Source organism: Sycon ciliatum, chromosome 3 (assembly GCF_964019385.1).
Source record: "Sycon ciliatum chromosome 3, ocSycCili1.1, whole genome shotgun sequence".
Classification (NCBI taxonomy): domain Eukaryota; kingdom Metazoa; phylum Porifera; class Calcarea; order Leucosolenida; family Sycettidae; genus Sycon; species Sycon ciliatum.
Window position 1 is genome coordinate 46,580,283 of NC_088645.1, and position 27,541 is coordinate 46,607,823.

At 50.4% G+C, this 27,541-nt stretch overlaps 1 protein-coding gene across 1 annotated transcript in view; it reads left to right on the top strand.

Moving 5' to 3' along the window:
- Positions 1–27,541, top strand: part of LOC135813167 (slit homolog 2 protein-like) — a 160,968-nt gene that overhangs the window by 59,002 nt on the left and 74,425 nt on the right. The window lies entirely within an intron of this gene.

A 27,541-nucleotide genomic window follows, 5' to 3' on the forward strand; every position in this document is an offset into this window, starting at 1 on the left:
CGTCGGAGCTTTTGCACGTCGTCCTTCAACGCCTGAATTTCCCTGTCGGAATCTCTCAGGTGTAAATTCACATCTTACATCGTCTTTAGCTCTGATTTCAGTTCCCTTACTACCCCGGTGAGTTCGGAGAGTGCGGCACTAAGGCTAGCTACATCAGGGTTAGCATGACTTACGGGAGCCGAGTCCTTAGATCCTCTCAGTAGGGCAATCAGCATTGGCCTGTTCGCCTTTCTGAGGAACTCCAGTCCCAGTCGCTGGATGAGCTCGTCATCAGTAAGCATAGCGATGTCCGTATTGGGGTCGAGTTGCCGCTCCATTATAATTATCACTATTTACTGGTGGTCCATGGGCCTAGTGCCCAGGAAACTGGAAAAGGAGTAAAGGTCAGGAGCTCGCAAATTTGCATCCACCCCTGACAGGTAAAAATTGTAATCATGCTAGTCATGGCAACGGAAGATAAAATTATGGAGATCGACCCGCGCATGGTTCGATCGTGAGCAGAGTACGGAAAAAGCACACATTCAAACTGTGCAACAGAAGCAGAAGAGGAAATCGAAAATGAACACTGTCGTTCAGTGAAGTGCTACTGTCCAAGGGTGCTTGCACCCGACGGGGTGACAGCGCCCCTAGTCAGACAATACAAGGCAAACGAAATAGAAAGTAGCTGAGTCACAGCGCGGGACTCCGAAACGAAAGCCCGTATGTAAATATTAATTGTTCGTACCTGCTGTACAACGTAACAATTGCTCAAATTCATAACGCAATTTCAAACTAGTACTCGTAGAATTGTAATTCGAATGTGCCACTCAATTATAGTAACAACGACAAAGAGATACTCTTCTAAACATTTTTCTTCCTTCTCACTGAGCCAAAATTCACAGTGACCAAAATAATACGAAAATTGACTATTGTTCTGAAATAGGCAAACAAGGAGCTACTCACAGAACAGCTTGCAAAGAAGCACGATTGGGCGGGTGTAGGTCTTGTCGCCCACCGTGACCTTCACAACTCGCACGTGTCCGTCTGGACCAGGGTGCACTTCGGTGACACGACCCATTGGCCAAGTGCCCCATGGTTGTCTTGGGATGTCACTAGAACGATGTCGTCGACCTTGAGGTCAGTCTCGGCCGTCCTCCTCTTGAGTCGCCGGTTCAGCTCTGGCACGACTTCCTGCATCCATCTCCGCCAAAAGCGCAGCACGAGTTATTGCACTACACGCCAGCGTTGCCGAGGGTTGAACTCGCTCTCGTCCACTCCTTCAGGTGCAAACCGAGTACCGACCCGGCCAAACAGGAAATCGTTGGGCATTAGTGGAGTCGGGTCACGACCATCTGCCGACATGTAGGACAGGGGTCGTGAGTTCATGAGCGCCTCTGCGCCGACAATAGCAGACAATAGCTCCTCGTCTGTGACCTCCGCGTTCTTCAGAATCGCCGAGATAGCACGCTTTGCCGATTTTACTAACGCCTCATGCACTCCGCCGAAATGTGGTGCTGCTGGAGGGTTGAAACGCCAGCTAGTCTGCAGATCCGCTGTCTGCCGCTGAATCGCAGTCGATTGGTGAAGCGTGCGTACACCTGCAGGAACAAGTCTGTTGTCAACGCGAATGACAGCTCGAGATGTACTGCTCTCGTCTGCAAGCAGGTGAACAAGCACAGATACCGCTTGTGTTGTGGCTTGCCGCGACCCTGCTTCGTCATAAACGGTCCGGCGTGGTCTACAAAGACTGGGACGAATGTGCGTAGCGCACTAAAGTTGTGGCGCCATCACCTGCATTGCCGGCTTCGTACAGTTCCGGGCGCACCTCGCACACTTGGCTTCCCAAGCTCGCACCTCTTCGCGGCCAGCGACGATCCAGTAGCGCGATGAGAGTTCGCCTAGCGTGTGGCTGACACTGAACGCGTGATATCCTCGTTTGTGACATGCCTTGACAATCAGATGTGTCACATGATCTCCTCGTGGTAGGAGGACGGGATTGCGTTCTTCTGCAGTCAAGAAGTCAGCATGCTGTAGTCGACCTCCGATGCGTAGAAGGCCAGCGTCGTCAATCATTGGCTTGAGCGAGACCAGCTTGCTGGTTGCAGGGATCGGCTTGCCTGCCTTAACTGCAGCGTACTCTGGTAGCGACTGTTGCTGCGCTCGCTTGATGTAGAACTCATCATAGTCCTGGATTGCCTGTGGCGATAATTCGTCAAACTCTCGCTTTGCGGGTGGTACCGAGCAATTCGTAGCGAATCGCACACACCAAGCATGAATACAGCACAATCGTACCCAGTCGGAGTAGCGGCTTGGCTCTAGACGATTCAGCTCGCTGTGGCATTGGTCGACGGTCGCCGCAGTCAGCTCGATGGACTCGTCCTTTGGTTGGTTGACTTTCTTCAACTCCAGAGTTGACGGACGGGGCTTCAGTTCCGGCTGAACTGGCCATTCACCTTCAGCGGCAAACAAGAAGCCAGGACCATTCCACCATAAACTGCTTCCCGCCAACTCTTGCACTGACGTTCCTCGAGAGACCAGGTCGGCCGGATTGAGCGCGGTGGGCACATACCGCTGTAATAGGTGTATTTATGCTACAACCTGTACATACTCAATATTTGTATTTCCCGCTCGTTCCCCTTGGCAATGAGAGCCACTCACATAGAAGAGCGCATGCTCCTGCGGGTCTCCAGTTCTGTTGTAGGCTAGTCTTGAGTTGTCGTCTTCCTGTTCTCCTTCTTGTCTACACTGTTGTACTTCCATAATGCAATACTATAAATCCCTTGTGTTTTGGTGTGAGGGGACTTCATTAGCCAGGAGCTAACACCGGTGGCAGCGGAAAACGTCCACGTCTACATTGCTGGCGGAGTTTGTACGCCTTCGGAGATCGCCTTCTATGAAGAACCACAAAGGCCCACGCAAGTGAACTACCATATCCTCATCCACTCTCTTCGTCGATATTTTCCTTTAGTATTGTGTTTTTTTCTTCTCGTCGTTTTCTTGTTGCATGCATTGTTTACAGTCCATAGGTCACGCATTGGCGCCAACCTGTCTGGCCAAAACATTTTCAGAAGATTTTCTGTGTCCGTGTTTTGTGCATGATTGCATACTGACTGCTGTCTGTTGTTAGGATATCTGCTAGCTGGGTGTTAGAGTCTACACTGTGTCCGTAAATTATGGTAGATAGAGTACGAGTAGTTGCCTATTTGGTATTGTCTCTGCCAAATTTAGTTGTTTGCCGCTACGCACGATAGGTTACGTAGATCTAGATCGTTGATCGACTCGTCGATCAAGTCCACGGGAAATTTTTGCAGAGATTATAATTATTAGCAATGAAAAATATCAATTGTGCACTCATACCCATGTATATAAACAATTAAAATGAAACAATTCCAGAACGTTTTCGTGTGACTATCATCAGTGGAACATCGTCACATAGTAAGGATCACTAAAACAACCAGTTATATAGCTAGAGAGCAGTGATGGGAGTGATGGTGAGAGTGCCGGTGAGAGTGTTAGTGTTGTGCGTAGGTTTCGTGGTAGCAAGTCTTCAGTGTACAATCATCTGCTGGCTAGTCCTGATTGTTGCGGTGCGTATTCCGACTCTTCGTTCACTGTATTGTGCCGTGGTCGTCATGGTTATGGACTACCTTTTTTGGCTCCCGAAAAGCGGCCTTTTTTGTAATTTCCTGGGCTTTAGGCCACCGGAAAAGTCCTTTATTTAGTAATAAAATGGCTAATAAGCCCGCTGCTGAAGTGGACATTGCAGTCCTGATCGACGGGGAGCTGAGGGACCTCATCAGGCAGCGTGGACTGGAAATCCCACGAAAAGCCACCAGACCCGATCTTGTTGCCCTGCTCAGAACATCGCTGGATGAGGACAAAGAAGGAAGTGAACCTACTAGCACGAGCCCCCTGGCTGCTAATGAGGGTGTTGTTGCCAGCCTGCGCTCAGCTCTGTCTGAACTTACTAATGTCGTCCGAGAGTTGAAGACTGAGTTACACGCCATGAGAGAAATAGAAGCTAAATTCAATGATTCTGCCAGAGAGGTGTTGTGCCTGAAGACGGAAGTACGGGAACTTAGGAACGACCTGCATGCCAAAGTTGAGAGGTACGATACGGTGATTCAAACTTTGAACAATGACCCCACTGAACCAAGCTTTACCAAAACCGTATCCTCGACCCCACAACATCGACCCACGTATGCAGAAACTTTGCACCAACAACCAGCATTGCAGCCCAAAAATACTGCCCCTGCAGCTGCCCCAGCTGCCCAAAGGCCACAACGCCAGCCTCCCAAGCCGTACAGGCGACAGGAATCGTCTCGCTGGCTGGCACCCAAGCTTCCAAAGAGCACCACCCGATGTGCACTAACGGGTAAGCCAAGAGTCAAAGTGTTCTACGTTGGCAACGTGGACCCCGAATGTGATGCCAAATCAATTGCAGAGCATTGTCAGGCACAGGATGTACACATCGTGCAGAGTGTTGTGTACACCTCGGAGCGCTTCCGAACAGGGTTTGCCAGGGTCACAGTGTTGGCGTCGGACGCCACCACCGTACAGGACAAAGCATTTTGGCCAGACTCGCTCGGTTTTGCAGTTCGTGAATGGCGCTTTGGTGCTGACGGCACAGCTCCAGCACTCACATAATGCCACACACCACCTACCGGTATTCACAGCCCCTGAACCCGCATGCTCCTGTGTTCACCCCTTCGTCTCCAAATCCCTCAACCCCAGCATTCTACTCTACAATTCATCCATCCAACCGACTAAATGTTGGCCACATAAACATTTGCAGCCTACGACATAAAACCCATGTTATAACTAAGCTAATAGACGAGCACTGCCTAGATCTGCTGGCGGTTACGGAAACGTGGCTCGACTCAAGCATCTCGGACACTGAGGTTTCTGTACCAGGCACAATTCTCTTACGTCGAGACAGGCCGTGCGCTGATGGATGCACTTGCCTATCCTCCTGCACTCCATGTCGTAAAGGAGGCGGGATCTGCATCTTCGTAAAGGAACATGTTAAGGCTAAGCACATCTTGGACCACTCACACTCCAGTCTAGAGTTGATGTGGCTTAGAGCTGGCACAGGCAAAGATAGTACCTTGTTTGGTTGCATATACCGTCCCCCATCCGAGCCGGTAGAGTTTTGGAATCGGCTCGCTACATCCACCGAGCAGCTGGACGGCGAGAATATTGTGTTGCTAGGTGACATAAATGTGGACTTTCTGCGTCAGACGTCCAGTGTGTTCCACCATCTCAAAGACACGTTGCTACTTCCGTGCAGACTGGCCAATAAAGTAACTGAAGCAACAAGAATAACAGGCTCTACCCGCACATCCATTGACTGTATTCTCACGAACATTGATCGAGTTCCGTCAGCCTCTGTCGTGGACTGTGAGTTTTCAGACCATCGCCTCGTCATTACTTCCGTCCCAGTGCCCATCATGGATGCGCGGAGCAATACTACTACCCATCAAACACGCAGAGACTACCGGAACTTCAACGCTCAGCGTTTCTGCGATATGCTAATGTCCTCCGATCTTCATATCTTTACATCCCGTACCCCAGACCTGATGTTGGACGAGTGGACAGGGCAAGTCAATGCTGTGCTTGATATCATCGCACCGTACATAACCAGGAAACACAGGAAGTCCCGTCGGAAAAATTGCCCGTTCATGACCTCGCCCCTCCTTGCCTTGATTAGAAAGCGCAAATCGGTCTTCAAGAAACTAAAAGCTACTAACTTTCGAGACGAGAGCCTATCTGTACAATTCAAGCGGCTGCGCAACCAGTGCAATAATTTGTATCGACACCTACAGAATCTATACTTTTCAGACCGGTGCCAGCGGTATGAACGGGAGCCTCGGCAGTTCTGGAAAGCCTTGAATATGATCACAAAGCGTTCCTCTCCGAAGCAAACGGTTACCATCCCACCTGAGCGATTGAACGACTATTTTCACTCGATTGTCACAGATAAGGAAGCGAATTACAAGCTCCCAATGGGACCTGCTAAATCCGACGACCTTACTACGTTTTCAGCCGTTACAGTAGCAGAGGTGAAGCTTCGGATCGGTGACCTCCAAAGTAATAAAGCCCCTGGACCGGACGGCATTCTTCCGTGTCTACTTAAAATATCAAAAGACGTAATTGCTCTATCACTTGCTATCTTATTCAACACTTCCCTCTCGTCTGGTCAATTCCCATCCTTGTTCAAAATTGCAAACATTACACCAATTCTGAAGTCAACTCAAGGCCCCCGCGACTGCCCTTCTAACTACCGCCCAGTGTCTTTAACATCTATCCTAGCCAAGCTCCTGGAGGGACTTGTGTTTTCTCGTATACATCTTTTTTTTAATGATCGTTGCCCATTCCATGTGGACCAGTTTGGCTTTCGGAAGCACCGTTCTACCGGACAGCTTCTCACCAAGGTTACGAACGACTGGCTTGTCTCGCGCGACGCTGGACTGCATACGGCGGTTGTCTGTATTGATTTGAAAAAAGCGTTCGATATGGTGAAGCATCAGCAGCTTCTTCTTGCTCTCGCAGCTGTCGGTATTTCGGGAGCGGCCCTGGCCTGGTTCCGATCATACCTTTGTGCCACACAACAGCTGGTGGTTACCCACACTGGAACATCTCCGTTGGTGGCAATCACTAGTGGCGTGCCACAGGGCACCATTCTGGGTCCGGTTCTTTTTAACATTTATGTACGGAAGCTCCCATTGACAGCAGAGGCCTTTTCTTGCAAGCTCCCGATGTTCGCTGACGACATGACGTTGTATGCCAGCAGACGCACACAAGCTGAGGCCGTCGCTACCGTTACTGATTCGTTATCTGCAATTTCTGTGGATCTAGACGAGCTTGGGCTGCGCATTAATACAACAAAGACTGTAACTTTGATGATTTCTAAGTCTTCTCAACCCCTCTCAACTCCAATCGTTTTTAACCAACAGCCTCTGACTCAAGTGTCTAGCACGAGAATCCTGGGAGTCATTGTAGACAGTGATGTTTCTTGGTCTGGTCACATAGACTTTATCATTAGGAAGACTTGCACAAAAGTTGGCGCACTTCGACGGTGTTTTCGGCAACTAAGTTTGAAGGCAACATGGCAGTTTATCCTCTCTGTTATCCTGCCTGACTTATTATACTGCTGCTCTTGCTTTGCAATGAAGCTATCCGCCAAGGACCGACAGCGACTCTCGTCCGTTTATTGTCGTTCTGTACGCGCTGCTTGTGGCTCGAAACTACAAGATGACGTCATGCCGCTGTTAGCTAGATTGTCGATTGATCCGTTTGAACATTACCTTATTCGTAGCATTGCTAAATTTATCCATGTTAATCATGTCGTTTTCCCTCTCCCAAATCTGACGGACCTTTTTCCTCAAGTTTCAACCGGCCCTAGGACAACAAGAAGCTCTTTTAATGCTGCTATTGCAATATCTAAATTCCGGACGACTGACGGTGTCAATTCCTTTTCAAATCATGCTGCCCTGTTCTTTAATTCTTTGCCTGTGGAGTGGCGCACCCAGCACCGCACTACATTTGCTAAGCACCTTCAGACCATGCTAAAAGACGCAGCGTCTTTTCAGAAGTATTTTGATCTTCTTTTCAGCAATTTCCCTCATTGATCTGCACCGCCTGTATTGTATAACTGTGTTTACTGCGTTCCTAGTTTAAATTCGTTTTTAAAAACATCTCTTTAATTCTTGCATTATCCCATTATGACCATGCTTAAAGACGCAGCGTCTTTTCAGAAGTATTTTGATCTTCTTTTCAGCAAACGGCCTCATTGATCTGCATCGCTTGTATTGTATACCTGTGTTTACTGCTTACTGCTTACTGCTGCTTTATTGTTCCAAGTATCAGTTTAGTTTAGTTTAAATATCTCTTATTATTTTTATTATTTTTTCTCACCCCACACCCCTCTACTCTGTTATCGGCCCTCTTAAGAGTTGTGTTCATCACTGTTGAGGCTTCCGATGGAAAATAAAAAAATACTACTACTACTACTACTACTACTACAGTTAAAAGTGTTGGAAGCTATCTATCAGCATCTGTACAAGCCTAATTTGTGTGTACAGAAAGATAGTATAATTGGGTTGAAATTGTTCAAGTAACGTGTCGTGTTTAGTGCGGCCAAGCTTGGCCGTTAATGTTCTAGGTGTAATGTACTGCTGTTATTTGTTATCACGTTGTCTTTCCTTCCTTTCTCCTTTGTTCAGTTCTCGCTTTGATTGTTAAAATTCACACTTGTAAATTTCACTGTTGTTGCTCTTAGTGTTATTTCTCTAACTTAGATTTTCTATAATAGTTCAACTTTTGTTTCAGTGTCCTTTAGTACAACGACGATTCCTGATGAGTGTTGTACGAAAACTTGTTTGAATCCATATTTTTTTCCCTACACCATTTCTTCATATTTTCATCCTTTTATTGCACATCGTCTCCACCGTTTTTTATTTACATTGCATGAATAAAGTACACAAATGTCGGTTCAGCTAGTTTTATTGATTGCGGTTATAAAAATGTTGTCTCCTCGCCGTGTGTTTATATATAGCTAGAGTAATATGAAAAGAAGCGTGAGAATGCATCACAGCTAGCGGTTATGCATAGCGCGTGTAGTGTGAACCTTTGCAGTGTATCTGAGAATGGTAGCAGTAGATGAATGTGGCAGCTGTAAATGCCTGTGGACAAAACTGGTGAGTGCGTATTATTTAAAAAGTGTGAGTGCTACAACATTTTCCTTTTGCTTTGTCGGGATACGCTCGGGATACGCTCAGCCGGTGTTTGCAACAGCTCCGCAACACCAACAACAGTCGACTCCAGCACCCAGTCGACCCAGGCACTCGGAGTACAACCTCATCCGGCCGCGCGTTGCCACGGAGAACCAAAATGGCGACCAGGAACGCACAGAACGTGATCGCCTGGCCGGCATCCTTGAAAATTTGGATTCTCGTCTCTCCGCCCCGGGAGAGAGCTGTCGGTGTCACGAACGGTTTTGTCAGCCAACAGCAAGGCCAGCTGCGGAGTGGCCGTGGTCATGGCCGTTTCTGACGCTAAGGTTTGCGAGGAGCCATGCAGCCCGACCGCGCATGCTATGACTGCGGAGAATTTGGCCACTTCCTCGCTTATTGTCCTCATATGAACCGAAAAAACGACGATTGACTGGTGATGCGGGGCAGCAGCCAGTCGAGGAGAACGAGCCCCTGCCTGATGTATGTGTGCATGCTATTTCGCCAATTGTCTTGCATGTAGTTGTATGTTTCCAGACTGCAACGGTTTCTGGATTATTTGACTCGGGCTCAAGTGTATTGTTGTTGCACGCAAATTTGTTCACTTCGTTGTTTGGCTCTGAGCAAACACTCAAGTCTGCTCCGTGTTTATGTGCGGTGAGCGGAGAACAGTTGCCTGTGTTGAGGTCTGTAGAGCTTGCATTCTGCCTGGGCAACTGCTCATTTGTGCACTCCTTTGTGTTGTCTGATGCCATCCACAAAGATGTCATTCTTGGATCAGATTTCCTCTTTGAGCATGGTGGCGTGTTGGATGTTGCCTAAGGAATGTTGACGTTTGGCGAGGAGTCTGTGTGTGTGTGTGCGTTAGTGGCCCACGACATGTTCCCTCACAGACACTGTGTGCTACGAAGCCATTGTCTGACACCAGCGACACTGAGCTGGAACATAAAAATCCTGAAAACAATCATTCAAAATCCAATCATCCCGACAAAAATGTATTCATCATTATCTACCTGCATCATCCTCATCTGATCTGTCTGACGATTCATTGTCTGCACGGGTTGTTGAACCCATGGCTCAACCTGGCGTTGTCCCGGCGTGTGCGCCCGAACGTGTGGCCGACCCTGTGGTATACTCATCTCGTGTGGTGTTTAAAATGGAGTTGTCGGTACCTGCAGGACATGTTGTCTTGGTGCCTTGTGCAGCTGTTGATGTACAGAACTATCACATGTCACATGTTGCACGTTGATACTATTAGTGTATTTTAGTTACGATTTGTGTACAGAACTGTCACATTCTGCAAGGGCAGTATTGTTAAGACCTGCTAGGTCGCTTGCAATATTGGTGCGGTGCGTATTACTGCTATGCATTTCGCGAGTGTAATATTTATTTGTTAGTCTGTTAGATCTGTTACATCACGAGTGCATATCTGTTACGTCTACGTCGACACATTTTACGATACAGTAATTGCTATGCGTGTTCGTACCACGAAATGTTCATGAGCGGAATATCTTGTGAATCGTGCTAATTTATTATAAGTAGAATTGTTGACACACTAATTGGTTGCAATGTACATGTACTTACTAGTACTTGACCCGTTGCATTATCGCCATCCGCGGCAACTCCGCTACGATCTACTTGGCGAAACTTACTCTCGCTGACAGGATGTACTGTCACCCTGTCGCTGGGTGCAAGCACCCCTTGACAGAGACTGTTGTCCAATTCTTTAGTCTTTCACTTCAGCAGATTGCTAGTTTCTGTTTTGTTCTGCATTCAAATTATTATTGCTTTTCTTTTTGTTGCACCTGCACTCCGCGCTGCACGTGCACGCGGACTTTGGCAGTCGCCATAATTAGTATCTCTATGGCTACGATGATTCATGCATTTTCTGTACGCTGCATTTTCTCTCTATGCCACGTCGTTGTGAACATGCATGCGGCGCAAGCCAATGCACGCACGCGGGCACGTTTTGCTGAGGACAGCGATTTGAGAGAGAGTTTGTCAAGTTTGAGAGAATGGTGGTTAGCTTCTTGCCCAGATTAGTGACAGTTGTGGTTGTTGTTTGCCTTTGCGTTTTCCTGGTTTCATTCTCTGCATTTTTAGTTGTGTTCCATGTCTGCATGTTGTTTTCCGAGTGTCAGTTCACTACACCAGAGTTCGAACAATTAGAATTTAATACAGTCTTCACCGAAAGGGAAAGAGTCCTAAACAACTGGTCCTTCGAGCCGGATCTCGGACTGAGCTTGTTCTGTAGAGTGTAGTAGTATGTAGACATTGTAGTAAAGTTATAGTGCTGTGGAACGTAAAGTTAGCATCATGTCCTCGGCGTCAGCTCCGCGTACGAGCCAACGCTCAACCAAGGGTGTGCCACCATTGAGATATGGACACGAGGAGCCCGAACTCGCCGCGGCTGCGGATAAAAGGAGCTCGGTGTCCGCTGTCCCGTCCAGGGCCAGTAGCGGTTCCCAGCTCAAGGTCGAACTGAAAGCTACAGAGCTGGAAGCGGCGGAGGAGCTCGCCGCCATGGAGTTAGATGTAAAGAAAAGGGAGATTGAACTCCGCAAGGACATTTGGGCCAAAAAGTTGGCGTTAGAGGAAGCAATAAAAACGGAGCAGCTGTCCCAGAGGAGTTCCCCGAGGCGGCGAGGGCATGGCTTGACTGCGGAGGCACTTGCCAAGTTTGACGATGCCTTGCAAAGATGTGGCAATACTCGTGTCGTCCCGGCCGCAAAGTGCGTATCATTGAGTTGTGTGGACCAGGGTCGCGTTGTCAAGCCAGCAGTGCAAGATGGTGCCGAAACCCGGGGATATGATAGCCTGACTGAACATACAGCAGCAGTGGATGGCGCGCGGAACATGGACTGGAGAACGTTAGCCGCAAGGCAGTCAGCTGGCACGTCTGAGGCCTCCGACGATTCCGCAGTGTCATTCAGTCAGGCTCAGCAGACAAGGCCAATCTGGCACTCAGCTGTGCGGCATCCAGGAGCTGCGGTGCAGCACACAATGGCAGTGCAGCACGGAAAGCGAGCCGTGCACCATCACCACGCTTCAGTGCATCAACCAGTAGCAGCTGCCTCATACCTAGTGCGGCAGCAACCAGTGCTCAATCAGCTACCTGTAACCGTTGCGGGTGCACTGAGCATGCCTCAGCCGCAGCCACCGCCACCACAACAGTCACAACCGCAGCAGACGTACAGACCACAGCCTCGTCGAATCGTCGAACATCAGACGCTCCCACCCGACATGGCCCGCGTGCAGAAATGGGCAGACGGCATACCAGACGGTTGGCGCCAGGGCATTCGCCAGGCACAAATAAAACCGTTGGAGCTGCCAAAGTTTAATGGGGAAGAGAGCAGCTACATGAAGTGGCAGCAGCGTTTTTTGCGTCTGGTGGACGAGGACCCATATGTGTCCGACCACTACAAGATGGCTCGTCTTCGCGAAGCAGTGGCCGGTGGAGCAGCAGAAGATCTGATAGCGGACTTGCTGGACGGCGAGGGTGCGTACCAGTCCGCAATGGCTGAGCTGGATGCGTGGTATGGTGGCAGCCAGCGCGAGCTCGAGCGCCAGCAGAAAGAGCTGTATGCACTGCCACGCATTCAGCACGACAAAGACACCACCGCTCTGCAGACGCTCGCCATCAAGCTCCGCAACGTGCTGCTAAACATGCAGGCGGGCCACATCATGCCGGGAAGAGAGATGTACGTAACGGTTACACAGAAACTGCCCCGCAACCTTCTGCTGCGCTACATTGAGCGTTATGACGACGCCACTGGTTACGTGGATGCCCTGTCCAGATGGCTGCTGGATAGAGTGCATCGTATGCGCCAGGTCGATGTTCGCATTGGGGACGTCTTGACGGTCAAAAAGCCGGAGACAGCGGCTACAGGGCGTACGCAAGGCCACCACACCATGGCCACCGTTCCAGCAGCTAGCAGCAGAACAACGTCGGCCTCGGCACCAGAGCCACGAACAACGGTGTGCCCGGTGTGCCAGGGGCATCATGCCCTTGCTGTATGTGCTGAGCTGCGCAAGATGTCGGTGCGCGAGAGGTGGGGAGCGGTCAAGCCCCTGTACAGCGTTTGTACGAATTGCCTACAGACAGGGCATTCAAATGACTGCTCTGCTAAGCCATGCGATGCGTGTGGACGAAAACATAACAGTTTGTTACATGTTTGGAAATCGGACAAGCCACACATTAATATCTCTACTACTGACGCCAAGGCCAGACACACAGCGGTCAGCAGTTCGACACAGGCAGCCAGGCAGCGCACAGCATCGCCAACAGCCAGCGTGCCGTCAGCAGGTGCGGCACTGCACATCCTGCAAGAGCCAGCTGCGACTCTACGCGCGTCCGGTGGAATGGCGTTCATGACCGTGTCTGCCACACTAGTCAACAAGGACCGCCAGATGCAGGTGACCGCCCTGCTCGACTCAGCGTCATCAACGAGTTACGTCACCGAGTCTGTGGCCCAGGAGCTTGGACTTACGGGTCCTCAAGAGTCATTGCAGACCACAGTACTCGGAGAGAAGACAGTTAGTGGTACCCGACCGCACATCAATGTCAGTGTCCAGACTCAAGACGGCAGACTGGCCAAGTTTAGTGCGTGGGTGCTGCCAGCTGTAACGCCAATGAGTACGGTGGACTGGGCCCAGAACAGCGCCACGTGGGCAGGAAACATCGAATTCCAGCCGTTGCCGTCTCCCACAGTGGGCATTCTGATCGGTCTGAATGCAGCAGAGCTGCACACGTCACTGGAGGAGCGCAGCGGCCACTCAGAGAGCGGACTGATTGCCCGGCGCACACCACCCGGTTGGGTGTGTTTCGGCCCCTTGGGGAACAACAGTACTGCACTGCAACATACCTGCATCGCCCTGTGCACTGAGGCTGGCGTACAAGAAGAAAGTAAGCTCGATGAGATCGTTCACAAGTTCTGGGAGACAGAAAAGGTGGGCACGGAAGCGGCAGCATCCAATGTCGAGACGCCATCGCCAGCTGATCGCCAGGCCGAGTTACACACCAACGACACTGTGCGGTATGAAGACGGGCGCTACACGATGTCCATTCCATGGGCGAGCAGCCAGTCACAGCCTCAGCTGACCTCCAACCGCATCATGGCCGAGCAGCGGTTGAGGTCCTTGGAAAAAGCACTGGACAAGCGACCAGCAGTGAAGAAGCAGTATCACGAGGTCATGAACAGTCATATTGAGAAAGGCTACGTCTGCATGGTACCTACTGAGCAAGCTGACGGAGAGGACCAATGGTATCTGCCGCACTTTCCGGTGGTACGCGACGATAAGAGTACCACGAAAGTCAGAATTGTCTTTGACGCAGCTGCAGAGTGCAACGGTGTCTCGATTAACGACGAGATGTTGACCGGTCCAGCACTGCAAAACGACGTATCCTCTGTGCTGCTGCGTTTTTGTATGGAGCCAGTTGCTCTGGTAGCGGACATCGCTGAAATGTTCCCGCAAGTCGTTCTCGCAGAAAGTGACAAGAAATACCATCGTTTCCTGTGGAGGGTGGATGGAGAAGTCTGTGTGTTTGAGTGGAACCGGCTAGTGTTCGGCATAAAGGCATCCCCCTACCTGGCAGGCAAGGCGGTCAAGAAGACCCTGGAACACTTTGGTGACGGGTACTCTGCAGCAGCGGTGGAAGCCATCGACAAGTCCACGTATGTGGACGACCTGCTGAGCTCGGCTGCATCCGACGAAGCTGCGTGCAACACCCAGCAGCAAACGCAGTGTCTCCTAGCGCAGGGTGGGTTCCACTTGCGGAAGTGGTTATCGAACAGTGCAGCCGTCATGGAGTCCATCCCAGAGGCCGACCGTGCCAAGGAAGCGGTGTTAAACTTGGGTGAGCGAGATGCTCACAGCTGCCTACCAACAGTGAAGACACTCGGCGTCAGCTGGCATGCACAGTCCGACACGTTCACCTTCCGCTACCAGCAGACCAAGCAGAGCCCAACGAAGCGTTCAGTGCTGAGCGGGCTGTCGACTGTGTTCGACCCGAGAGGCCAGATCGCGCCATTCACTATCCGGGCACGCATCCTTTTCCAGGACTTGTGTCTACTCGATGTTGGCTGGGATGAGCGACTCCCTAGCGCAGAGACGAAGAAATGGCAAGCCTGGTTCGGTGAGCTGCCAGGTCTCTCAGGAGTTCAGGCTCCACGCAGCTTCAAGGCACCAGGTGCACCAGAGAGCCAGCTGTCGGTTCACACCTTTGTTGACGCATCTGATCGAGCTATTGCCGCGTCAGCATACGTGCGTGCAGTTGACACTACCGGCAACGTCAGAGTAACTCTGGCAATGGCCAAGGCAAAGCCAGCTCCAATCCGTCGACAGAGCATCCCTCAACTTGAGCTACGTGGTGCGGTACTCGGTATCCGCGTGAGCCAGCACCTGGAGCAAGCCATCGGGATACCTATTAGCCAGCACACATTCTGGACAGACTCTATGAATGTGCTTGGCTGGATCCGCAACCACAGCAGGCGGTACAAGGTTGACATCGGCAACAGAGTATCACTCATCCAGGAAGTGACCAGCGTCAAGCAGTGGCACCACATCAGCGGCAAGAATAACCCAGCTGACAAAGCCACGCGTGGCCTACTAGCAGAGGACTTGGCCAACGACACGTTGTGGTGGAACGGTCCTGCCTTCCTCTCCAGCGCACCAGAGGATGACTGGCCCAAGCTTCCAGACTCTGTTCCGACAGCCGAATTACCTGGCCAGTTGAAGCGGATGATTGAGGCCACAATAGTCACGGTACCAGCAGAGGACGAGCAGCAAATTAGCCGACTCAACCCGGTCAACTTTAGCAGCTGGCTACGACTTGTGCGGGTCACCGCATGGTGCAAACGTTTTGCTGACAACTGCCGACACCGCCAGGCTCAGCCAGCAGACCCTACAGCGCAGCAGTCATCCAGCACTACATCCAGCATCAGTGTCGCACGCGATGGCAGCCGTCCGACTCGCAAGGCCTTGAAGCGAAGGCACGCCCTGCCAGCAGTAGAAGTGCCCGAGCTCTCAGTGAGCGAAGTTCGCAATGCTGAATTCCACTGGTTTGCCAACGCTCAGCAGGACTCTTACAGTGACGTCATCAAGGCCCAGCGCAGCGGTCAACCATTGCCCAAGGCGCATGCACTTAGCCATCTGATGCCAGAGTGGGATGGAGACGCGAAGCCAGGGCTTCTCCGCATGAACGGGCGCCTGAAAACCGCTCATCATTTGCCCAGTGGAGCCCGGCGACCCATCATCCTGCCAGGCAAGCACCCTGTTACGGCTCTACGTATTGCGCATGAGGATGTGAAGTGCAAGCATGTGGCTGGAAAGAACCACTTACTGGCAAACCTCAACGGCGAGTTCTGGGTGGTTGGTGGTCTCGGCGCTGTCAAGGCTCACCGACGTTCCTGCCCTGGCTGCAAGTTACAGTGGGCCAAGCCAGCTGAGCAGTTGATGGCGCCGTTGCCAAGCTTCAGAACAGCAGAACCTGTACGTGCGTTTCACCGAGCGGGCGTGGATTTCGCAGGGCCATTCCTGACGAAGCAAGGTCGTGGCAGGGTCAAGACCAAGCGCTATCTGTGCGTCTTCACCTGCCTCCAGTCAAGAGCAGTGCACCTGGAGATGGCATACTCCCTCGACACTGATGGTTTCCTGCTGGCTCTGAGTAGATTTGTGAAGCGACGCGGTCGACCGGCTCTGATTGTGTCGGACAACGGCACAAATTTTGTAGCTGCGGAAAAGGAGTTGCGGGATGCAGTCGAGCAGCTGAATTCCGGCAGAGTGAGCGCCGCACTCGCATCGGAGCACATCGAGTGGCGTTTCAACCCCCCACAGGCGCCCCATCATGGGGGCGTGTTTGAGTCGATGGTGAAGTGCGCCAAGCGTGCGTTGCGTGGAATCCTGGAGCACGGAGACTGCACAGACGAGGAGCTGAGTACGGCGTTCATAGTTGTGGAAGCATTCCTCAACACCAGGCCGCTCACGACGATAAGCTCAGATCCGAGTGACCTCACCCCACTCACGCCACAGCATTTCCTCACCAGCCATGCCGACCTGTCGCTGGCACTTGAGGAACTGGCTGATCAAGCTGATCGCGTGAATCCAAGACATCGCTGGAAAGCAGTTCAGCGACTGAGTAAGGACGTCTGGGACAGGTGGCTGAAGGAGCTCGTCCCAGCGCTCAACCTGCGTCAACGATGGCGCAATCTGCACCGCAATGTACGTGTTGGTGAAGTAGTGCTATTCTTGGAACCTGGCACTCCAAGAGGGAAGTGGCCGCTCGCAAGAATACTGCAAGTGTACCCAGGCAAAGATGGCAACGTACGGGTGGTCGACATTCTCGTCCGCGGCAAGACCTACCGCCGACCAATCAATGTGCTCGTCCCACTGGAGGTGGATTCTGAGTAAGCCACCAGTACTGTGCTCGTTCTGCAAGAGGTGGATTCTGAGTATGCTGTGTTTTGTATGAGCTCGTTCCGCAAGAGGTGGATTCTGAGTATGCTGTGTTAGTGTTAGTATTGTGCTCGTTCTGCAAGACATGGATTCTGAGTATGCTGTGTTCGTATGAGCTCGTTCCGCAAGAGGTGGATTCTGAGTAAGTTATGTTATCTCTATTGCCTCACTCAATCACTGTTCGTGAGGGAGGGTGGTGATGTACAGAACTATCACATGTCACATGTTGCACGTTGATACTATTAGTGTATTGTAGTTACGATTTGTGTACAGAACTGTCACATGCTGCAAGGGCAGTATTGTTAAGACCTGCTAGGTCGCTTGCAATATTGGTGCGGTGCGTATTACTGCTATGCATTTCGCGAGTGCAATATTTATTTGTTAGATCTGTTACATCACGAGTGCATATCTGTTACGTCTACGTCGACACATTTTACGATACAGTAATTGCTATGCGTGTTCGTACCACGAGAGGTTCACGAGCGGGATATCTTGTGGATTGTGCTAATTTATATCAGTAGAATTGTTGACACACTAATTGGTTGCAATGTACATGTACTTACTAGTACTTGATCCGTTGCATTATCGCCATCCGCGGCAACTCCGCTACGATCTACTTGGCGAAACTTACTCTCGCTGACAGGGTGTGCTGTCACCCTGTCGCTGGGTGCAAGCACCCCTTGACAGACACTGTTTTCACCTCGAGCCTCCGTAATCAAAAATTCTTTAGTCTTCCACTTCACCAGATTGCTAGTTTCTGTTTTGTTCTGCATTCAAATATTATTATTGCTTTTCTTTTTTGTTGCACCTGCACTCCGCGCTGCACGTGCACGCGGACTTTGGCAGTCGCCATAATTAGTATCTCTATGGCTACGATGATTCATGCATTTTCTGTACGCTGCATGCATTTTCTCTCTATGCCACGTCGTTATGTACATGCATGCGGCGCAAGCCAATGCACGCACGCGGGAACGTTTCGCTGAGGACAGCGATTTGAGAGAGAGTTTGTCAAGTTTGACAGAATGGTGGTTAGCTTCTTGCCCAGATTAGTGACAGTTGTGGTTGTTGTTTGCCTTTGCGTTTTCCTGGTTTCATTCTCTGCATTTTTAGTTGTGTTCCATGTCTGCATGTTGTTTTCCGAGTGTCAGTTCACTACACCAGAGTTCGAACAATTAGAATTTAATACAGTCTTCACCGAAAGGGAAAGAGTCCTAAACACCTCTCGTGCACAAAGCTGAACAAGCCGGGACTATCCAGTCTTGGTTTGCAGATGATTCCGCAGCGGCGAGTGTGTTGCGTAGGCTCGGTCGTTGGTGGGACATCTTGGCAAGTGATGGCCCAGCTTATGGATATTTCCCAAATACATCAAAATCGATTCTGGTGGTGAAGGAGCGTTGCTATCGTGAGGCAGTCGAGCTGTTCAGCGACACCAGTGTCGTCATTACGTGTAATGGAGCTCGGTACCTGGGGGCAGCCATCGGCTCAGCTGACTTCAAGGAGAACTTTGTATCGACTAAGGTCCAGGAGTTGGCTGATGAGCTAACTAGATTGGCTGATTTCGCTCGCTCGCAGCCCTAGGCAGCATATTATGCATATGTCTTGGGCTTGAGAAGTCGCTGAGCTTTCCTATGCCGCGTTCAGTCTATTTCTCCGTCCCAGTTCCAGCCACTGGAGGACGTGATAAGCACGAAGCTTATACCAGCAATGACGGGTCGGCCACCGCCTAGCACAGTTTTGAGGGAAGTACTTGCAATGCCCTGTCGTTTAGGTGGCCTGGGCCTGGTCAGCCCAATGACTTTGTGCTCCCAGTATGAGTCGTCTGTCGCCATCACAGCATCTCTCTCCCGGCGTATCGTGGATCTATTTTCTAATATTTGGAATTCTCTGATTGGCATCTAGCGAGAGAAGGCGAAGAGGAAAAAGGAAGTACGTCATAGCCAGGCGGAGTCGGCACGGCGTATCAGCAATGATGCGTTGGACGCCTTGCGACACACCATTGTCCTCGCCCGTGAACCTGGCACCTCGAGTTGGCTGACTTGCCGTCCATTGAAAAAGTATGGCTTTTCACTGAGCAAAGCTGAGTTCATGGACGGCTTGTGCTTTTGTTATGGTTGGATGCCGCCGAAGTTACCAACTCATTGCTCTTGTGGACGGGACAATGGTTTGACCATGCCTTGTCATGTCTCCTTGGTGGTTTTACCATTATCCGCCATAATGAGATCGGGGATGTGACAGCCTCTCTCCTTCAAGAGGCCTGTCACAATGTCTCCATCGAGCGACTGCTGCAGCACTCACTGAAGAGAGAATGAGATTTTTTTTTTTTTTTTTACTACAAAGCACTGGCCAGCAACATAAAAGGGGAGGTAGACAAAAGTGGACAAGCGAACTTTGACAACACAGAGGAGCGTGCACGGCATGCGTGCCGATGAGGTAGGTCAACCTCCCCCGACCTAGTGGTCTCGGGTTCAACAGTTGGTCTACGCATCAGGAAGGGGAAATGGACAGAGAAAGGGAGAATGAGCATGAGGAGCTTCCCAGGAGAGGAAGAGTGAGAGAGAGAGAGAGAGAGAGAGAGAGAGACAGAAAATGATAATAATAGAGACAACTGGTTATTCTCAGTGCTGGTGGACTTCAGTGGCCCATAGCCAATTGGTCTGGCGGAGGTGATGGTAGGCCTTGGTCTTGAATGTCGGCAATTTCTTGAGAGTTGGGCGTTCGGCGAGGATTGGGGCAGGCAGTGTGTTCCAGCTCTCCAGGACAAAGTATGGGAAGGAGCGGCGGATGAACTCTGGACTGGAGGCTGGCAGAGGAGTTGCGAGTTGGAAAGAGTGGCCACCGAGGGACTGGCGTTGCCGGCGCGTCCGGGGTGCAGCGTTAACTCTTGCTGGGGGAGGTACCATGTTGGTAAGCAGAGCTGGACCTGGTATGCATTGCAGCTTATACAGGTAGCACAGCCCGTAAACATGCCTTCGGATTGCCAGGCTGGGGAGCAATGAGGGGCCCATAACCTTCATGGCTCGACGCTGGACCAGGTCCAGCTGATGGAGGTGACAATGTGCCGCACTTGCCCAGACGAGAGGGGCGTACTCCATTATAGGCCGTACAAATCCTTTGTACACAGTTAGGCGCCCTGCACTGTCCAGGATCCGAGATGCCTTTCGGAGCAGGCCGAGTCGCTGGTTGGCTCTAACGGCAAGGGAACGGATGTGGGCCCGGAAGGAGAGAGTACTGTCAAATAACACTCCTAGCAGCTTGAGCTGAGGGCTCTCAGGCACCTGCATGCCATCAAATGTGAGCTGTGGGACATCCAGGGATGGTCTGTGGCGGTCAAGATACAGGTCTGCTATTGTGGAGGAGCATGCGCGGCTTGATGTAGCGGTCAGTGGTTTGTGGGGTTGTCGTTTTGAGCGTACTTTACTTGATATGCGGGTTTTTAATCCTCATGCACACTTATATCGATCTGCAACACACACCACTGTCTATCGGCGCCATGAAAAAGAAAAGCGACGATGCTATGAAGAGAGAGTGAGAGAGGTGGAGCATGCGACGTTCATGCCTGTTGTGCTGTCGGCAAGTGGTGGCATGGGAAGAGCGGCGACATCACTCTATCGCCGAATCGCGTTATTGAGAGCGGAAAGGAGGAAGGAGCAGTACTATCACGTAATATCTTACGTCAGATGCCGTCTCTCATTTGCCCTGTTGCGATCATGCATCATGTGTTTGCGGGGTTCACGGGGTCTTTTCGTGAGCGATCGGTTCGGCATCCGGAGTCTGCTGAGCTGGTTGTTGCTGAGGCCCAGGTTGCTCGCATGTGAGAATCTATAAATTGCAGCAAATTATTTATATTTTTAATACTGGACGTGGATATTGAATTAAACTGTACTCAGTGACTCTTTACATTTTACAGGCTACGTAAAATGGCCGAGAGCCGAGAGCCAAGAGCTCAGTCGCACCCTGTAATAATAGGCTACGTATTGTTATTATTATTATTATTGTAAAGCTTTCCTTTTGATTTTGTCTCGTAGTCTTGTGACCTTTCCACAATATTGTGTTGAACTGTTAAAAAAAAAAGTAACCCAGAGTCACCCAGTTACCCAGAGTCACCTAGTTACCCAGAGTCACCCAGACTCCACCAGTTACCCAGTCACCCAGTTGCCCAGTTACCCAGTTGCCCAGTTACGCAGTTGCCCAGTAACCCAGTTACCCAGTTACCCAGAGTCACCCAGAGTCGCCCAGTTGCCCAGTTGCCCAGTTACCCAGTTACCCAGTCACCCAGTTACCCAGTCACGGAGTCACCCCGTAAGCTTATGGCGTCTCATCTCACCTAGTCAGGTAATGACAATGCATATCGCCTAAACCTGCCGACAACCTTACGCTGCCACCCTGTGTTCAATGTGACCACGCTGAAACCATACGAAGTGAACGCAATTCCTGGGCGCCGCCAGCCGCTTCGGCCGCCTGCAACTGATTTGGACGGCAAAACAGGGTACATTGTGGAAGAAATATTGGATCACCGAGTATGCAAAGGCACACCCGAGTTTTGGTTAAGTGGAAGGGTTATGACGAGACAACTTGGAAGGCAGAGAATTTTCTCAAGGACGAGTCCGGAAGAAACATTGCTCCACTTGTGTTCTTAAGTATTTCATTCTATTGTGTTTTGCACAATCGAGATGAGGGGGATGGTGTAACCGTTACACCTTCTTCTGCCTTCCTATCACTGCACACTTATGTACTCGCCTGTCACTGCACACCTATGTACGCGCCTATCACTGCACACCTATGTACGCGCCTGTCACTGCACACCTATGTACGCGCCTGTCACTGCACAGCTTGTGCGCGCCTATCACTGCACACCTATGTACGCGCCTATCACTGCACACCTATGTACGCGCCTATCACTGCACAGCTTGTGCGCGCCTATCAGTTGCACACCTTGTGCAACTTCTAGCACTTACTGTTCATGGCTAACCTTGGCACCTGTTATTCTACTTACTGTATAAAACTGCTTCTTTACTAATAAAGAGACGATTATTCCTCAGTTGACTAAGTGAGACGTTTACAGGGACGGTCAAAGCAGCGGGAAGCGTGTATAAAACGGGAGTAGCGGAGACAGAAGCGGCATGGACATGATCATTCTCCACATCCATGTCGACCTGCTGCAGGCTGGTCCCAGCCACACCCCCGCACAGCTTCGCCTCAACTTCAGGGTTCGTCATGGTCGTCAGGCTGTTCGCTATGAACTGAAGTTATGTCTTGTGTGCCTTCGTCAAGACTCACCACTGTATCGTCTTCCTTTGATGCCGCCTCTACCTGCTAATCCTGTCAACCCTGCTCATCCATTTGAGTTCACCGGTCTGTACTACTTTGGACCATTGCTCATCACGCAGTCCGACTCCTCCACGACCAAGGTGTGGGTCTGTTTATTCACCTGTTTCGCTGGCCGTGCAGTCCATCTCGAGTTTGTGGATGACTATGAGCGTACCTCTCTTCTTCTCTTGGTATGATCATCTCAAGAGCTAGGTGGAGGCTCTTTGGGCACGCCCTTCAGCTCCCGGCAAGCTATTCACCATTACTGAGCATGGGAGCGTGCTTCGCAGAGCCTGGTCCAGGGGGCTGGAGGGGCCGACGAAGACATACGCTGGAAACGCTACTCGTGACGAGATGATGCCAACCAGAATGAATTTTCCTTGTCAAGCATAGTCGGTCTGGAGGCATTATGGTCCCTTACTGTTGACCGAAGCGGTGGGTGGGCTTCTGTGCCCGTGTGGTGTCGGCACCTTAGTTTTGTCTTCTTTTCGTCTTTTTCTGTAACTGTTGTGGACTTGTGTATCTATTTGAAGTGGCTTATGCGAACACTTTTGGCTGGTTTGCATGATTTGCACCATCTCCACAACTCAATTGGCTGTCTTGAAATGCTATGAGGTACAGACATAATATAAAAAAATAAAAGTGGCGAGAACGCCCCGCAATTCGCAACGCTGCTACTTCCAAACCAGCTTGTCGCGCACAGTACAAAGTAGTGATAGCGACTTCGGCGATGGTATTTTAGGAAAGGATTTCCTCCCCACACAGGAGCTAGCGCCTCTGCGCCGATTTGACTTGACACTTGACTCAGACTCAGGACCGCTATAATACCAGCGAATCTTCGACTGGGCTAACTTGCAAGAAATTTTGTTGTGCCTGGAGGTGAGAGCGTTGTGAATAAGAGAGGGTCATCGACGTCTGTTTTCTCCGTTCCAGAGCGACAATAACTCAGACTGCTATTTGGTGTTCACTAAGCATTTGGTATGCTGACATGTGAGTGTCTGTGCTAAGTTATACCCGTGGTGATGTTTGTACCTGGAGAGCACTATATAAGTGATGCTCTTCAGCACAATATTCTTCAGCCTACTCAAGCTCAACTGATGAGGTGTGATTTCCCCGAAACGTTGTATAGAGAGTGGCGCAGGGTTTCCGAAACGAATAAAATGGCCTTCTCGAAACGAATGTTAAATGGCCTTCAGAAGTGCTCTGAATGGCAGTCGTGGGTAAGTCAAGTATCAAGTCACTGGATAAGCCCGAGCTCAAGTGTGGCGTGAAAATCATTCGTAACAAGACACCGTCGAAGTAGCTGCCACTGCATCTTCTACGACACCACTCGGGCACAGATGCCCACCCAACCGCTTCGGTCAACAGCAAGAGCACGGAACGCCTCCAGATCGACTTTGCTTGACAAGAAAAGTCCAATCCACTTGGCATCGTCTTGTAGTAGCGTTGGTAGTGTGCGTCTTGGTTGTCCCCTCCAGCACACTGGACGAGGATCTGCAAAGTACGCTTCCATGGCCAGTGATGGTGGGGAGTCAGCCGGGAGCCGGAGGACGTGCCCAAAGAGCCTCCATCTAGCTCTCAAGATGATACTACTGAGAAGAAACGCGCCAGTACGCTCAAAGAGCCTCTCATTCCTGATCCGATTCGGGAACACAATGCCTGGGCGATATTGGAGTAGACGAGGGCAGGTGAGTACTTTAGCAGCTCCCCTGGCATGTTATCTGAACCACTTGACCTGCCATTATTCAATTTTCCAGCTGCCTGTGTCACCTCTGCCTCAGAAATGGGCCACTAAAGCCGGCGGTACTGAATAGCGCAATCCTGGTCTGCAAGGCCCGGCCGCCACAGAAACAGTGCACCAGGCTCTGGCGTGTACAGCTTAGAAAAGTGGTCGGTGATTTGGATGGCTACTGAGACTGGCTGTATTATTTGTCTACCCGTTTCATCATGCACAATGATAGGCTGTTGTTTTTGTCACTGGAGTAGATGGACTGCATGAAACATCTGTGCTGTATCCTTCTTTGCTTCTACTTCCCTCGCCCGAGCGTCCAGCTCATTCGATGCTAGATCCTTTGCTCGCAGCCGGATTCGGTGTGAGAGGGTGTTCCGCCGATGCTTCAGATCAGCCACTTTTTGTGGATTCCTACTTGTAGTTATCAGCAGTCGCAGCCGCTTTTTTTTCTCTTCTGACCAGGAATGAAGCTTCCATGAAACACTGTTGCTTCTTTGGGGGGCTGCGCCAGTCCAATGGTATTCTTTGCCGTTTGCTGTATGAAAGATGAGATTCATGTCCAGTGTGCTTCCAGTGTGGATGTGTCTACTGCGTCTTTGGCGATCCGATGGGTGAGTTGGGACTGGAAGTTTTGCCGGCAAGTGTGCTCGCTCAATCTATGAACCTGAAACTTCTGAGCTTTCGCGGTTCTTTTTTGTTGTTGTTATGTGCTCACAGACCATAGATCCTGCTCAGACGGGCGCATTCGACAACCAGCCGATGGTCTGATTTCACCAGTGTCCCAGCATAGGATCGGGCATCTGTGAAAATCTGCTTCTGGTTGCTGCTACACAAGATGAAATCTATTTGATTATAGGAATAGAGCAACCGCCGTTTGCGTTGCGCCTCTAACCTGTCCAGGTTGTTAGATGCCTAACTGGATGTTGAAAGGTAGGGTTACATTCAAAGAGACCAAACGACTCACAGAAATCCGCTGGCATAGCTCCGCTGTAGTTACGACGTCCACGACCATACCGTCCGGTGCACGAGCCGCCTGAGTCATCCCTCTGGCCGAGTTTGGCATTGAAGTCGCCAGCCACGAGAACGAGCAAACTGGACCTTACCGAACCGAGGTAATCTCCGAATGCTGAGTAGAACTCGTCGAGATGGACATGAGCTGCCGCTACGCGGGTTGCCGTTGGCGCATGCACATTGACGAGAGATAAAGCACTTCTCTTGGACCAATTGATTTGTATCGCTGCCACTCAGTCTGATCTGACCATATCCGATGAATACGCTCAAACAGGCTGTTGTGAATAGAGAACCCATAATGCCTGTTCCTGTTGGTAAGCAGAATATCTTGTAGTCACCAGCTAGTTCGTCGCAGCCGTCCTTTATTTTAGTCTCTAGTTTATTTTATTTTATTTTTAATTTTGTATTTCCGAAGGTCATCAGCAGGCTGCTGTTTCTTTAGGCTTGACGACAAGCCGCGGACATTGAATCAACCTACACCAAAGTCTTGTCCTGTACTACTGTCATTACGTTGAGACGAAAGCGTTCGAAGTGAAGAAGACATTGAGCTCCAAGAGGAACCTGAGGAACGTCACCTCCTCATCCCCAACTCTGCCGTTGAGACAGGCCTACCCCTGAACAGCATTGGTAGCGAGTCGCTTATTCCGTTACAAAAGCCTGGCAAATCAAGGGGACCAGTCGCTCACCTACGGCTCGTGGTGCAGCGCTCAGCAAGATTCTATCATTGATTGTGCTGCGGAGGATCAACAAGGACATCGACAACTTCGCTGCACACACACAGAGTGGTTTCCGCCCCAGCAGAAGCACCACAGACGTTGTGTGGTCATACCGATGGTTGGCGGCTCAATGCCAACGCTATCACTGTGCGCTGGATATCCTAGGCATTGATATGTCAAAAGCGTTTGACTGTATAAGCAGACCAGGGCCCATCTCGGTGCTGGTATCGTTCTTGCAGCTGGATGAAATCCAAATGATCAGTTACCTCCTCCAGGACACTCTGTACTGCGGGTTGTACTCCTAAGGGCCTGTCATTCCCCACTCTCCGCGGCACACCCCAAGGTGACTTGTTGTATCCTGTTCTTTTCATTGTGTACCTTGAGGGTGTGCTGCGTGATGTTCGGCTTCTTCTTCTATCACGTCCCCCTGCGGATATCTCCCTGGGATTACCAACTGAAACTGCCTACGCCGACGCCGACGATGTGGATTTCGTGACTACTGATGGTGAGAGGCTGAGGACCCTCCTTCCAACCAAATCCAACAAGCTCCTCGAATGGGATTTGAAAGTGAATGAGACAAAAACAGAGCACACGCACATCGAACGGCACACTGATCGCATCGAGGAGGAGTGGCAAACCACCGAGAAACTCGGTCCCTATTAGCTGATTCCGAGGATATACTACGACGACAGACACTGGCAACTGTTGTCTTTGGTAAACTCTGGACGCTGTGGATCCGTAGATCGCTAGTTTCGGAGGATCTCTGCATCCGGCTCTATAATGCCTTTGTACTCCTTGTACTCTGCTACAATTGTGCAACATGGGCACCAACGAAACAGCAGCTGAGCCGTATTGAGGCCTTCCACCGAAAGCAGCTGCGGGCGCTAATCGGCATTGTGTTCCCGAATCGGATCAGGAACGAGAGGTTCTATGAGCGTACCGGCGCGGTTCCTCTCGGTAGTATCATCTCAAACAATGTATCGTTAGAAATTGTTTTTTCTTAGCTTTGCTTCCCTTCTCCTGTAAACGGGTCTGTAGAATTCCATGCACATAGTTTAGCGTTGAAGTCACACACTAAGATTGTGTGCAAGTGTGGCTGGTTCTGTTCAAAGCTTGTTGATGTTGTTGTATCCTCTTATTTCAATTCGCTAAGGGCACAGGCAATACTACCTTATCACCGGAGAGAGGATTCTCCGATTCCTACTGAAAACTGCGATATGAATATTAGTCTGGGGGTCAGGGGGGTTATTTTTGAGGTTTCGTTCCCGGTAAGAGTGCGCTAAGTGTTTTCGATTTGAATGTCAAGTATCTTCAAAATGCTGCAAGATGGTATGCTATTCAATCAAAATTTCCATCGGGAAGGTCATACAATGAAGGTGGAAAGAATTGATGATGGTTGCCATGGTAACAAATCAGTTAATTCAAATTTACAGGAGAACTATGTGATATTTTGACAAAAAAATCTGCTGGATATAAACATATCCAATACGTATGACTAGTTGGCCAAGTTTGACTGAAAACAAATAAACTTCAGGGCCCCAAAGGTGAATTATAAAATCGGATCTACTCCAAATATACATTACTTTTTTCTTTTTTTTCTTATTTCAGTT